The sequence below is a fragment of the Paramacrobiotus metropolitanus genome, unplaced genomic scaffold (genome assembly GCF_019649055.1).
Source record: "Paramacrobiotus metropolitanus isolate TYO unplaced genomic scaffold, Prichtersi_v1.0 Parri_scaffold0000048, whole genome shotgun sequence".
Classification (NCBI taxonomy): Eukaryota; Metazoa; Tardigrada; class Eutardigrada; order Parachela; family Macrobiotidae; genus Paramacrobiotus; species Paramacrobiotus metropolitanus.
In genome coordinates, this window is record NW_026570268.1 from 255,798 (window position 1) to 269,339 (window position 13,542).

The 13,542-nt window shown below is 45.4% G+C and overlaps 1 pseudogene; it reads right to left on the reverse strand.

The window, feature by feature from the left end:
* Positions 1–1,452: 1,452 nt before the first annotated feature.
* On the reverse strand, positions 1,453–10,595 carry LOC129591763 (pre-mRNA-processing-splicing factor 8-like; annotated as a pseudogene).
* Between the last annotated feature and the right edge of the window lie 2,947 nt (positions 10,596–13,542).

A 13,542-nucleotide genomic window follows, 5' to 3' on the forward strand; every position in this document is an offset into this window, starting at 1 on the left:
GTAGGCGGATATCAAATCTCCAGTATTCATTGTTAAATGTTTACGGAAACCCGGCTGGTGAACAGGGAATACTGACTGGCAAAATACCCACCTCAGTCCCATACGTTTATTCGTCAGCCGACGATGTTCACACGACTCAAAATATGGTCGTTGAGCATACTCACTTTACTGCTGGAGATCGTAACTGCCAACGAAATGGTTTTCGAGTGGAAGTCCGGCCGCGAAATCTCCCGATTATGGACAAGGGGATCCTGTCTGGCAAAATAACCAGCGCAGCCCCGAACTTCAGTCCATTTTCGGCAGTGTTGTTGCGATCCAAAATACGATCACACAAGGATTAACCCTTATAGGATGAAGAGAAGCGGTCGGTGCGAAAGTATGAGATTAGCAGTTGAGTTTATGGACGTGGAAAAGAAAGAATTCCCACCGTGGGAACCATCCCTGATATGCCGCGAGAACAGTATACTTGATGTACTGTACATCGAAATCGCATAACCGATGCGCCATAAATAGTGCGTATAAAGTGAATGGTGGGAACCAGCGTTCTCAGCATGGAAACCGCACGCGCGATTACTGTCAGAACGGCGTATACGCCTTAACATGGGAACTACACACTATGGGAACTATTTTGTATACCGTGAGAACTACGCGCATAGTTAACGGTGAGAACTACGTACATAATGTACCGTGAGAAAATGGAAGTTCTCGGTTCATGGACACGGGAATACTGCCTGGCAAAATAACCGGCGCAGCCCCATACGTCAGTCCTGTAGCCGAAAGTGCTGAGGTGGTCCCAAATAAGATCACATAGCAATTCAGACTCTGATGTATCCATTGGGAATAGTTCTTACACCATGAGAACTACATACACTTACCGTGGGAAAGTAGTAATTCACCAAAATATGTGAGTTTACTGCAACTTACATTAATTCCGCGGACGCTATGACTTTTAAAACCGCGTCTGCCGATGCTTCAGTTGACCACTTAGTCAATTGTATCAGCATCGCCAGGGAAGGAGAGAACCCTCTCGTCCATTACGGACCAGTGCTTCCCATTCCCATACAGACACCACCGCACTGTGAGCGTGCTGAATTGTGATGAGAAAATTTGGTTTGGTGACAGATGGTGAGCCGGAAATACCGGACGGTGATTGTTTTGGACCGCACGCGTAAGCAAAAAGAGCGTTGTAACGCGGTGCAGTGAAATGGTGATGGAGAAGGATCTGGATAAGCCCCGTGGATATTCAAGTCCAAGGAGATCCTAGTCTCAAGTTTACTTTTGTTGCTCATTAGCACTTTGCTCATTAATGATTCTCATAGATTTAACAGATCTCATGACATTTTTCTACTTACTTTTGCTCACTAAACTTGCCAAAGAAATGGGTGATTTTTATGTTTTTTTTTATTTCCTTTGTATAACAGAATTTTTAGTTTAATTGACAGCAGATCCGCACAGAACAGAAGAGGAGAAGAGAAAGGAAAGCCAACACTACGGAGGTCAACGCAAGCGGATCCCACCAGGCAAGTAATCCGGAATCCCAAATATGATTCCGTGGGAAGAGCCACTTGCACCCGGAACCCCAAATATGGTTCTGACGGGTAGCGTAGGCCTTCGGTGCCTCGCAGGAGCTCCGGCCTCCCCTCCAGAGGCATGTGAGCGTCGCATGGCTCACCGCTCAGCGTGCGCAGTTTCGCCATTTTCCGCTTAGAGGGCCCTCTGGCCTGGCAGCCACCCACATTCCGCGTTACGTCATATGGACCGCCCAGTCCAAAGAGCACTTGCATTTTTCCGCATCGGTTACACCGATTGCAGGGTTGTCTGTCTCATTCATGTTGTGACGAGCCAGTGAGCACGTGTTGGTTTTTCTGCGATTTACTCAATAAACGTTCGACATTTATTTCGCGTTCTTCCCTTCTTTTATCGAGCCACTCTGGGCATATCCCAAGTGGACTCTCACAGGTAGATGGACATGTGGTTCGTCGTGTAGTCCAGGAATTTGGAGCGCTACATAAGAAAACACTGGCTCAGTTATGCGGGAAAATATACAGAAATATAATTTAAAACATCAATTAATCAATAAAAATATTTACAAAATTAAAATGCTGCCTATTATGAAAATATATGCTTCTAAAATATTAAACGGGGACAAAATATAGCAAACAAAACCCCAAAAAATGTACAAAGTCTATCAAAATATATCACAGAAAAACTGATAGAGTAAGAGCGATGTTGGATGCAATTTACCGCGTAGCGTTCCACGTCGTGCGAGTCGAAGTCGCCCCAGCGCAGCTGCACATCGATCCAGTATTTCTGCGTGGTGGTGCTGTCCATCATGTCCTTCACGTCGGCCAGCAGACTCGGTCGCGAGACGTTCCACTTGTAGGCGGCCAAGAGCAGGATGTCGGCGCAGGAGCTAGTCACCTTGTAGCTCTTGCGCGGATGGATCGTCTCCTTCTGCACCGTCTTCATTTTTCCAGGGCGTCCAGCTCCTGATCAAACACCTGCAACAACCCATCTAAATGTTGACTTTTTCTAGAATACATAGTTAAAAAGTACATACAAGTATACATAAGAAAAAACAGATCGAAAAAATAACAAAATACACAAAAAATACAATGCAAACAGTACCTGACACAAATCCATGACGATGGACTCGCGGATCGGATCTTCTGCCAGAGATGGGCGCGGAAGATCTGGATGAGGGAGATCTTCAATGTGGGGATCTTGCCGTGCATGAAGATGCCGGTGAGGTCCAGCTGCACCTGGAAGCCGACGTAGACGTTGGCGCGGTTGATGGTGGGCGACCACCAGAGCGTGAAGCGCCGGTTGGGGATCTGGTTGAGGCCCGAGCGCTGCGCGTTCGTCAGCTTCTTGTACTTCATCGACTCCTCGAACCCGCTGGCCTTCTCCCAGAACAGGCCCTCCCACGTGGGGAAGTACGTGCCTTTAAACAAGGTGTGCTCCAGGATGCCCTCCACGCCGCCCAACGCCTGGATCACGTCCGTCCGGTAGTTGGTCAGATTCCACAGCGTCCCGTCGTCCACCAGATGGGGTTCTGCTTCAGGATCTGGTACTGCTTGAACTCCGTGCAGACGCGCCAGCCCTGATTAAACGAATAAAATTAATTTTTTTAGAATTATTCCAAGAAGAAATGCAAAAGTTAAATTCGTTAAACGCACAAATTCAATAAAGAACAATAATAAATTCTAATTAAATCGATTTTAACCAGAAAACTGTGATTACATGATTGATGACGGTTTACCGAAAGGTAATTGGAAAATAAAACTTCCAATGGAAAAAGGAGATTAATTCCTTCACTGAATATCATTAAATCCCGATCAAACCAATTTTAATCGCGAAAATCACGCAAAAACATAATTGAAAAATTATCGAAGTCACTAACTTTAACCATTGCGAAGCCTGAAAGGGCAAAATTCTTGGAAAAACAGTAAAATGCGAAACCTTTTAATTTTAAAATCTGACTTCATTCCACTGAAGACCAAACTCCACTTCAAATCATTAACAAGAACGGCAGACAAATGCCGCATATTCAACCGTACCTTATCGTAGGCCAGCGTGTGACGATCCTTCTGGAAGCGCGTGTTGATCCTTGGGATCCCGCGGTCCCAGCTGTCCTCCAGATCCTCCAGCGTCAGGCGGCGGTTCTGCGCGTTGCCCTCCTGGCGCTTGAGCGCGTACTCGGCCCAGACGCGCTGCGAGTCGATGAACTCGGACTCCCAGGGCTGGATGTAGCGGTCGAGATTGGGGATGAGCTGGTCCTCGTCGTGCGACATGCCCAAGCGGAAGTGCGTGATGCCCGTGTCCCTCTGCTTGGATCAGCGCAGGTCAGACTGCGGGATCAGCACGTGCCCCATCGACAGCATGCCCAGGACACCGATCTTCTTCGGCGTGTAGAACACCACGGGCGGGAAGCGCGAGGGCATCTTCGAGTTCAGCCCGATCTCGATGCGCGTCCGGATCTTGTTCTCGCACTTCACCAGCAAATCCAACAGCTCCTGCGTGTTCACCACCCCTCGCGATAATATCTGTTGGACAGCAATAAAAATTAAAGAATATTAAATTAAGAATCTATATTAATAAATAGCAATATTTTACTTATTTCTCGGAATATTTCAGAGAAACCAGTACCCAGTATTACATAATTTATTTAGTTAATTAACCAGTTTCATTGTTCCAAGTTTCTTATGGATTGATCAATTATAGTTATTAGAAGAACTGTAAATTTTCAGAATGCCCCGTGTCGACTTTCACCAACCTGTTTAAATCTCAATTCAGGCCAATGTCAAAACGACGGCGGAATTTTCTGCCGGCGGAAATTTTGTAAGGTCAAAACGACGGCGGAATTTCTTGCCGGCGGAAATTTTGTGTGGTCAAAACGACGGCGGAAATTCCCATGGTCAAAATGCCGGCGGAATTTCCTGAACATGCTTTTTTTTACGGAAACCACGAATTGATAAAAAACCAACTTATTGGTAAACTAGTAAGTACAAGCTTGACATTCTATGTATTATGTATCTATGTATTCTTGGGAAACAAAGTTCTACTTTTGCTAGTTCCAAAAGATGGTTATCGTTCTAGCTTATGGTTCGGCAGATAAACAGTCAACAACAGCAAACGAGATTTACAACTCAAAAAAGTTGAGCAATTAAAAAAACACAAACAAACAAGAAACACAATGACAAAAGAGCATACGTACGTGCTCAAATAATTTGTGATGCAGCCGCTTCTGCCGCAAAAATGAGTCGATTAACGCGGTTTCTGTGTTTCTCTGCGCGTAAGATTCTTCGTTTAGTCTACATTCAGAGAAGTTGTGAGTCTTCCCAGGAAAGCCTCCAAAGGGATCACACTAGATCACACTTCAGTGCCATCGCCGCAGTGCCATTGTCAAGCACCTTGTTTGTCTCTTTGCGCGGCTCAGGTATTCTCTTGAACTCATCCGCGCGTTCTGTGCAAACCGCCAATGCAACAACGCACATACAGACAGTACATACATACATGCGACCCGATAAAGAGGCTTATATTAATAACGGAGCGCCCGAATCTGTGTAAGATTCATTTTTCTTCCAAATTGTTTTAAATATGCACAGTAAATGAAATTAAAGTTACAAAAATTCCGCCGGCATTTTGACCACGAGAAATTCCGCCGTCGTTTTGACCTCACAAAATTTCCGCCGGCAAGAAATTCCGCCGTCGTTTTGACATTGGCCCTATTACTGTAGAGGCTCGATCAAGTGGCACCACAGAGTTTGGGTACGGGAAATCAGCACCTGCAATGTGTGCACTGATCGTGCATGTGTACGCATGGGCATGCACACGCTGCGTGTGTGCTGCTTTCCCATACACAAACTCTGTGGTGCCACTTGATCGAGCCGCTACAGTAAATTTATTGATTTTTGCAATCCCTTCTTATTTTTTCGCCAGTTACTCTTCCCATGATTCTAGTTATGGATTTCACAGATTTTCCGTTCATTATCTTGCTGATTGTTATCAATCTTTCTTATGGATCACACTCGTTATTTATTACAAAACCTCTTTCATTTCGTATGTATTTACAAAGAGAACCAACAAAATTCATGCATCTTGCGTGCGCTTATGAAGAGAACCGTGGTATTACGCATTTCGTATCTAATTACGAAGAATACGTAGGAAAATTCTTCCACCTCGCATGTATGTGCAAAGACAACCTACGAAAGTGTCACCTATTTCGCATGTACTTGCAAAGGGTACCTGCGAATGAATGCGCATTTCATGTAATTGTGAAGAAAACAATAGAAATTTATGCGTTTTGCATCTAATTATGATGAATACCTATGAAAGTTTCACCTATTTCGCACGTACTTGGAAAGGGTACCTGGGAATTGATGCGCATTTCATGTAATTATGAAGAAATACAAATTTATGCATTTTGCATCTAATTATGATGAATACCTATGAAATTTTCACCTATTTCGCAAGTACATGCAAAGGGTAGCTGCGAATTGATGCACATTTCATGTAATTATGAAGAAAACAATAGAAATTTGTGCATTTTGCATTTAATTATGATTAATACCTGCGAAAGTTCACCCATTTCGCATGTACTTGCAAAGGGTACCTGCGAATTGATGCGCATTTCATGTAATTATGAAGAAAACTTTATAAATTTATGCAATTCGCATCAAAGAGTTTCCGCAATACCGGTGGAATTGCTAAAAAATCTTCTTTATTGAACTTACGTTATCAATCCGATGAGCGCCGTGTTCCACTTGTTGACAATCTTGGTGAAGGTGGTCGAACCCGAGGCCATCAAGATCTGCCTGACCCGGTTGTGGAACTTCTGCATGGAGTTATCATCCACGCGCAGGAAGCATTGTGCCGTCCGCTCCTTCCTCACCTCGTTCTACAGATTCCACACGCCGTCCTTCCTTGGAATAGACGGAGACGAAGCTCTCGTCCCAGTTGATGGTGGTGGCACCGTGGTGGAGCGCGGCAGCCGATTCTTGATGTCTCAGAAGACGGCGCGGCCCAGGTTGACGTCGTGCTTCATGAGGCGCATGCGCGAGTCGCGCGGCCAGCACTTCTTGTTGTTGTAGCCCACGATGTTCTCGTTGTTGGGGTCGGGGTGCTCCGTTAAATAGCGCTGGATCAGGTCGCGCGCTTCGTCGGCCGAGAAGCGGAATAACACGAAGATCTTGTCGATGTAGCGGCAGTACAGGCGGATCGGGTGGGAAGTCTCCGTGGCCACATCCTATACGAAAATAATTTAATACGGTAGTAATATAACCAGTTTGCTCCCTTACTAACAATAAAATTGCACTCACTGCTAATTCAATGTATGCCCTTTCACTTTGTACGCGTCAGAAAACTGCCAGTTGAACGCAGATTTTCTACAGCTTAAATGTGCAGCTAACCTGGAAGGTGAGGAAATCGTTGGGCATCTGCGGCGGACCGGCGATCTCGCTGGCGCGGTGCAACCCTAGCACGAGGAGGTCCAGCACCAGCCCGTAGTACTGCGTGACGAAGCTGGAGAACTGCAGGCCGCGGATGATGCCGTAGCCGTTGATGTGCGTCATGTCCTTGTGGCTTGTAGTTGATGAGGACGTTGTTCTTGGCCGTCATGTAGTCGGCGATGTTGTGGTCGACGATGAGGCGCAGCAGCCGGTTGAGCATCGTCAGGTCCATCTTCTCGTACATCTTCTCGAACTGCGACTGCATCATCACCACGCACTGCCCGTCCGTGCTGTCCCAGATGTCCTGCAGGTTGTTGATGCCCTGGCACCACTTGTACACCAACAAAGGCGGCGGCTCCGCGTCCGACGGCTTGATCCACGGCGGGAACAGCCCGCGCTTGTCCGCTTCATACCTGCCCGATTTTCTTTTATTAATCGACGCTAATTTTTTTCTCATATTTTTATTACGAAAATACATTCCTGGATTAATTGAGGAATTCTGTTTTATTATTCTACGTATATCTCAGCTTTCTGTAATCCAAATTTCCGTATTAACTTCTTTTATTATAATTATGGTGTTCTCGTTAATATACAGCTGCTTATTCAAATAAATTGATAATAAGGACGCTTACCAAAGATACTGATCGAGATAGGCGTCGGTGATCTTCTTCAGCGGCTCGATATCGTGCACCGGCACCAAATGGCTGTACAGATCCATGAACTCGATGCCGACCTCCTTGAAGGCGCGCTGCGTCAGCAGGTGGCGTTTGATGCGGGACAGCGCTTCGTGCGGATTGTCGTAGGCCTGCTCAATCAAGCCCAGTTCCTCGCGCTGACTCTGGTTCAGCCGCGACTTGACACTGTACGCTTCCTTCAGCCGTTCCAGCGCCAGGATCAGCAGCTTCGTATCGTGCTTGTACGACAGCGGCGGAAACGGAATCGGCGAAAATCTACATTCAAAAAAGCAGACTAAATTCATCAGTTTCTATTTTCTTCAATGGCTTATTTGATTTACGGTTTATTTTACGGATTTTCTTTACGTTAGATCTATTAACTGTAGTCTGTATTTATAGCCGAATAAAATTTGTATTTAATTTGAGAATTTTACTGTCTTTTAACTCGTAAATCTTATAATTTTAATTCCTTCAAAGCTTGCATAACGACGAGAGTAGGACGTGATCAAGTAACTGCGGATTATTTCCTCACCGTCGGCTTTCCAACCAGTGCACGGTTGTCGTGTAGATGGCCACGGCCTCCTCCGCGCTGACACACGGCCCGTCCTTCAGATAGTTATGCTGGCGCTCCTGTTCCGCCTTCAGATACAGCCGCGTCATCCGGCCCAGATTCTTCTTGCACAGTGCACACCGTCTTGTCCACCCCGCCCCCCTCGGCGGATCCGCTCGCGGTTGTAGTGCGCCGTGTTCGTCCACCAGTCCGCCTTCAGCTTGACGTAGCGCAGAATTATGTTCTCCACCGGCGTCGGCAGTCCGGGCACCTTCCAGGGAATGTTGGCCTTCCAGCAGCGCCACGCCTCGCTCAGATGCTGGAGAATTGTGCGGGCCTTGTTCTGGCGGATCCCCTCCGGCATCATGTCCAGGATATCGTGCATGACGGACGCCCGCAGCTCCAGATCGAAGTGGCTCTCCACGCGCTGCTTCGTCACCGTCTTGGCCACGCCCTTCGAGTGCCGGCCCTCAAACTGTCGCGATAACAAATTCCCCAGCCAGCGCTCCAACAACGGGGTGACCCCCCGCAGGAAGAACAACCACACCCGCCAGGCCGGCGCCCAGAATCCGCATCCCGGACCCTTTCCCACCGGGCCGGTGTTGAAGCGGTAGTACACCAGATGCTTGAAGTCCTTGCACATGCGGATCTGCCGCATCAGTTTGTATTTGTACCGGTACATCCCCGTCAACTGGCCGATGTGCGAGAAGATATACTGCAATCCGTCCGCCAACTGGAAGGCGTCCACGTTGTTCAGCCGGTACTGCACGTGCGCGTCCACCACCAGCTTCGTCAAGCGGAGGATCTCGCGGCACAGATGGAAGGCGTTGCCGAAGCGGGACTTTTTGCGCTCCTTGGTGGTCAGCGTCTTGACGGGCTTGAGGTTGAAGTTGTAGTCGAGGTGGAGGTAGTTGAGGTTCTTGCGGTGGATCAGCAGGTTCAGCATGTTGTAGCCCTGGCGGCACACCTGGAGACCGGCTTCCACCCAGTCCAGCGAGGTGGACTGGAAGAACTTGGTGGATTTGAAGGAGCGGAACAGGTAGCGCTTCTTCTGCGGCTTCGTGGGCCGGTGCTTCAGGGCATTGAGGACGTAGGTCTTCAGCAGTTTCTGGTACGACACGCGCACCTTCACCGGCATTCCTAACATTAAAATAATCAAAAATGAATTACCAATTTAAATAATTTTTTTACTTATCCTTTTTTCACTTATTCTTACATTCGTTTTATCTAATTTTATCTGCGATTTAATTTAAATTAAATAAACTGCAGTTTAAATGTTCGAACCATTTCAAATCGTAACGGATGCAAACCGAAACGCGTAATAAGATCTCAGTTAAAAATTCACAATCAACTGTCAATTCTTACGTTATATACTAAACATTTACAACAAAAACGATAAAAAATTCATTTCAATCGCAAAGTTCATTATAAATTTCCTTGCCGGTAGGACAGTGTTCGCGGTAGCAGTTCTTGACCAGCGGGACGTCGAGCGCGGCGCGTCATGGCCGAGCGCATGTTGAAGGGCCGCGGCGCCCAGAGCAGGCCGATGCCGTTGGCCGTGTTGTCGGTGTAGAGCGGGGCCTCCTGCAGCAGCGGCTGCACCATCTCCGGCAGCTCGAACTCCTCCAGGTCGTCCAGCGCCACCTCCGAGGAGCGCGCCGCGTCGCGCGTCTTGCTGCTGGTGCCGGGATTGATGAGGGGGTCACAGCGGTGCGCACCGGCTGCCGGATGATGATCGTGTTGATGTCGTTGAACTCGTCCAGTCCTCGTCCGCCGCCGCATCATGATCCACATCGTGCCCCACTGCGCCACGTACACCGGCTCCACCACCCACGGGATCTCCTTCACCAACGTGATCGCTCCTGCAATGCAGTGGCACATCCCTTATTGCTCTTTTCATTCACTTTATCCAGAAACAATTCCAAAAAGAAGAACCACACTGACCAATAAACGATAAAACCGTTCTGCTAAATCGAACATGTGCACTGATTTTTATGCTGCAGTCGTTATTTAATCGGAAAACAACATTTCAAAATGTAATTCGAATACACTGAAAATACTCGAAGAGTCAAAACCATCAAATGAATGAGTACAATGATAAAATGCTGCAGATTTAAGACGCAAAATCATAAAAATTGGTATTTTTTCCACACCTGTCATGTGATAGAGGACCTTGACTTCGCGCACCTGCTCCCACGGCATGGGCATGTTCTCCAGCAGCTTCAGCACTGCGTGCGGAATGTACTTCAAGGCGCCCAAGTAGACGCGCTTGTCGTTCTTGAACTTCTTGTGCGTCATGTCGCCGTGGTCGCGGATGATCCTGCGCAGGTGCTCCGGCGGCATGTCCTCCTTCTGCGCGTCGACGAAACCGAACTTGCGCTTCTCCGCGTAGCGCTTCGCTGCAGCAGCTGCCACTTTTTCGCCTTCTTCTCCAGTTCGGCCTGCCGCTGCCGCTCATCGGGCTGCGGCGGCTTCGTTCCAAACTTCGTTCAGCTGCCCAACCAACCAAAACCACCTTTCTCGAAAAACAAGTTCATTTTGCCTAGATCATCTAAAATTCCATCCATTCCTGAAGAACATTGTAGATTAATCCCTAGTTCTGCCAACAAACCTGATTGATCAAATGGCGGAGAGAGGGACTAGTCACTGCAACAAGACTTGCACGATCTTCGAGCAGGAGCCCGGATTGCACGTTCTAACCACAAATACGAACGCACATCCGACAGCGTCCACACTCCTCGCTCGCACCACTTTAACACAGAAAGAACACTACTTTACCTTATCCGCAAAAATTCGAGCTTCTGTCTGTCCACTGCAGTGACCAAATGATGAAAACTGGAATCGCAGAAACACATATACCCGAACCGTAACGTTTGTCAATTTTTGTCTTTGACAAAAAATTTTTGAAAACATGCAACCGTTCACGGAATACGGTACAGTAGTGCTTTACCATTAAAAGTGATACAGCAGCGCTGGTTCAATAATGTCGTACCAGCGTAAATAACGATAAATACAAGAGGGGATACTATACCATGAAACTTCCATGTAATTATGAAGAAAACTTCAGAAATTTGCGCATTTTGCATCAAATTATGATGGATACCTAAGTAATTCCGTGTATTTTGCATGTAATTGCAAAGTGTACCTACGAATTGATGCACATTCCATGTAATTATGAAGTAAACCGTATAAGTTTACGCATTTCGCATTTAATTATGATGAATACCTACAAAATTCCACCTATTTCGCATGTACTTGCAAAGTGTACCTACGAATTGAGGCACATTCCATGTAATTATGAAGTAAACCGTAGAAATTTACGCATTTCGCATCTAATTATGACGATACCTACGAAATGTTGATCTATTTCGCATGTACTTGCAAAGGGTATCTGCGAATTGATGCGTATTCCATGTACTTAAGAAGAAAACTGTATAATTTTATGCATTTTGCATCTAATTATGATGAATACCTACGAAATTTTGATCTATTTCGCATGTACTTGCAACAATCTACGAATTGATGCACATTCCATGTAGCTATGAAGTTAACCGTAGAAATTTATGCATTTCGCATCTCATTATGATGAATACGTACGAAATTTTGATCTATTTCGCATGTACTTGCAAAGGGTACCAGCGAATTATTGCGCACTTCAGGTAATTATGAAGTAAACAATAGAAATTTGCGCATTTTGCACCTAATTATGATGAATATTGAATACCTACGAAATTTTGATCTATTTCGCATGTACTTGCAACAAGTACCTACGAATTGATGCACATTCCATGTAATTATGAAGTAAGCCGTATAAGTTTACGCATTTCGCATTAAATTATGATGAATACCTACAAAATTCCACCTATTTCGCATGTTCTTGCAAAATGTACCTACGAATTGAGGCACATTCCATGTATTATGAAGTAAGCCGTATAAGTTTACGCATTTCGCATTTAATTATGATGAATACCTACAAAATTGCGCCTATTTCCCATGTACTTGCAAAGTATACCTACGAATTGAGGCACATTCCATGTAGTTATGAGGTAAACCGTAGAAATTTATGCATTTCGCATCTAATCATGATGAATACCTACGAAATTTTATCTATTTATTTTTCGCATGTACTTGCAAAGTACACCTACGAATTGATGCAAATTCCATGTAATTATGAAGTAAGCCGTAGAAATTTATGCATTTCACTTCTAATTATGATGAATACCTACGAAATTTCTTCTATTTTGCATGTACTACCAAGAGTACGTGCGGAACTGATGCGTTTTCCATGTAATATGAAGAAAACGTCAAAAGTTTGTGCATTTTGCATCTAATTATGATGGATACCTTAGAATTACGCCTAACTCGCACGTGCTTGCAAAGAGAACCTTCGAAACTGATGCATCTATGAAGAAAACTTTAGAAGTTTGTGCATTTGTGCATTTGGTTGTAATGATTGCCCATTCCCGTTGCTGGTGGCCTTGCTGCATTCTTCCGTCAAATACCGGCTGCAACACAAAATCCGCTGCATTAGTCATATTGAGATATATCTTTTTTCCAATAAATATGAACTAAGTATTAGCAATGTAAATATTTTTCCATTTAAAAAAACATTAATTGTTATTTACTAAATACATTAAATATCAATATATTAAGTTTATTAAAACTAACTAATATTATGATAAATTTTCTACAGTTGAATGTTGCGCTTACTTTTTATTGCCACCGCATCCGCTGCCGACGAAGGTCTGGCAGACACCGGTGGCCGGGTTGAGGTTCCAGCGCGTGATCTCCGCGTGACACACGCCGGTGTCCGTCGCCTGCGAGCAGCCCGGCTGGGGGGTGGAGGTGGGCCCCCGGCTTGGCAGTCACTTGCAGAATGCAGACCTGGACCGTAACTTCCGGCGCCGCACGAGTCGCGGCGGGCGTCGTGGCCGCTGTAAACCAACAGACCCGGTCATTTTTATCATAAAGTAAGGGAATTTCTCAATATACCCATGGTTGCGGCTTTAGTTATGATAGCTTTATTGGTCAAATCAGTATGCGGTACACAATTATTAGAAAAGACACATAAACTACGGCTTTAGTTGACATAGTCGGCTTCGTCGGCGTTGTTATTGGGAGCACCTGCCAGTTATTTACAATAATTAGTCAATCTCAGTGTTTAAATATCTATATTTTTATAAATTTAAACATGTTAAACATTAGCGATCAAGGCTATTTATCAAACATTAATAAATATGTAGTACACATATTTTAATAAAATTTAATAAATAAAATATGTGTTTTAAAAAATAAAAATGTCCCATTCCGACATTTTGCTAGCAGTGCAGCGGACAGTGTTCATTTGAAGATTAGGTGAGAACACCAG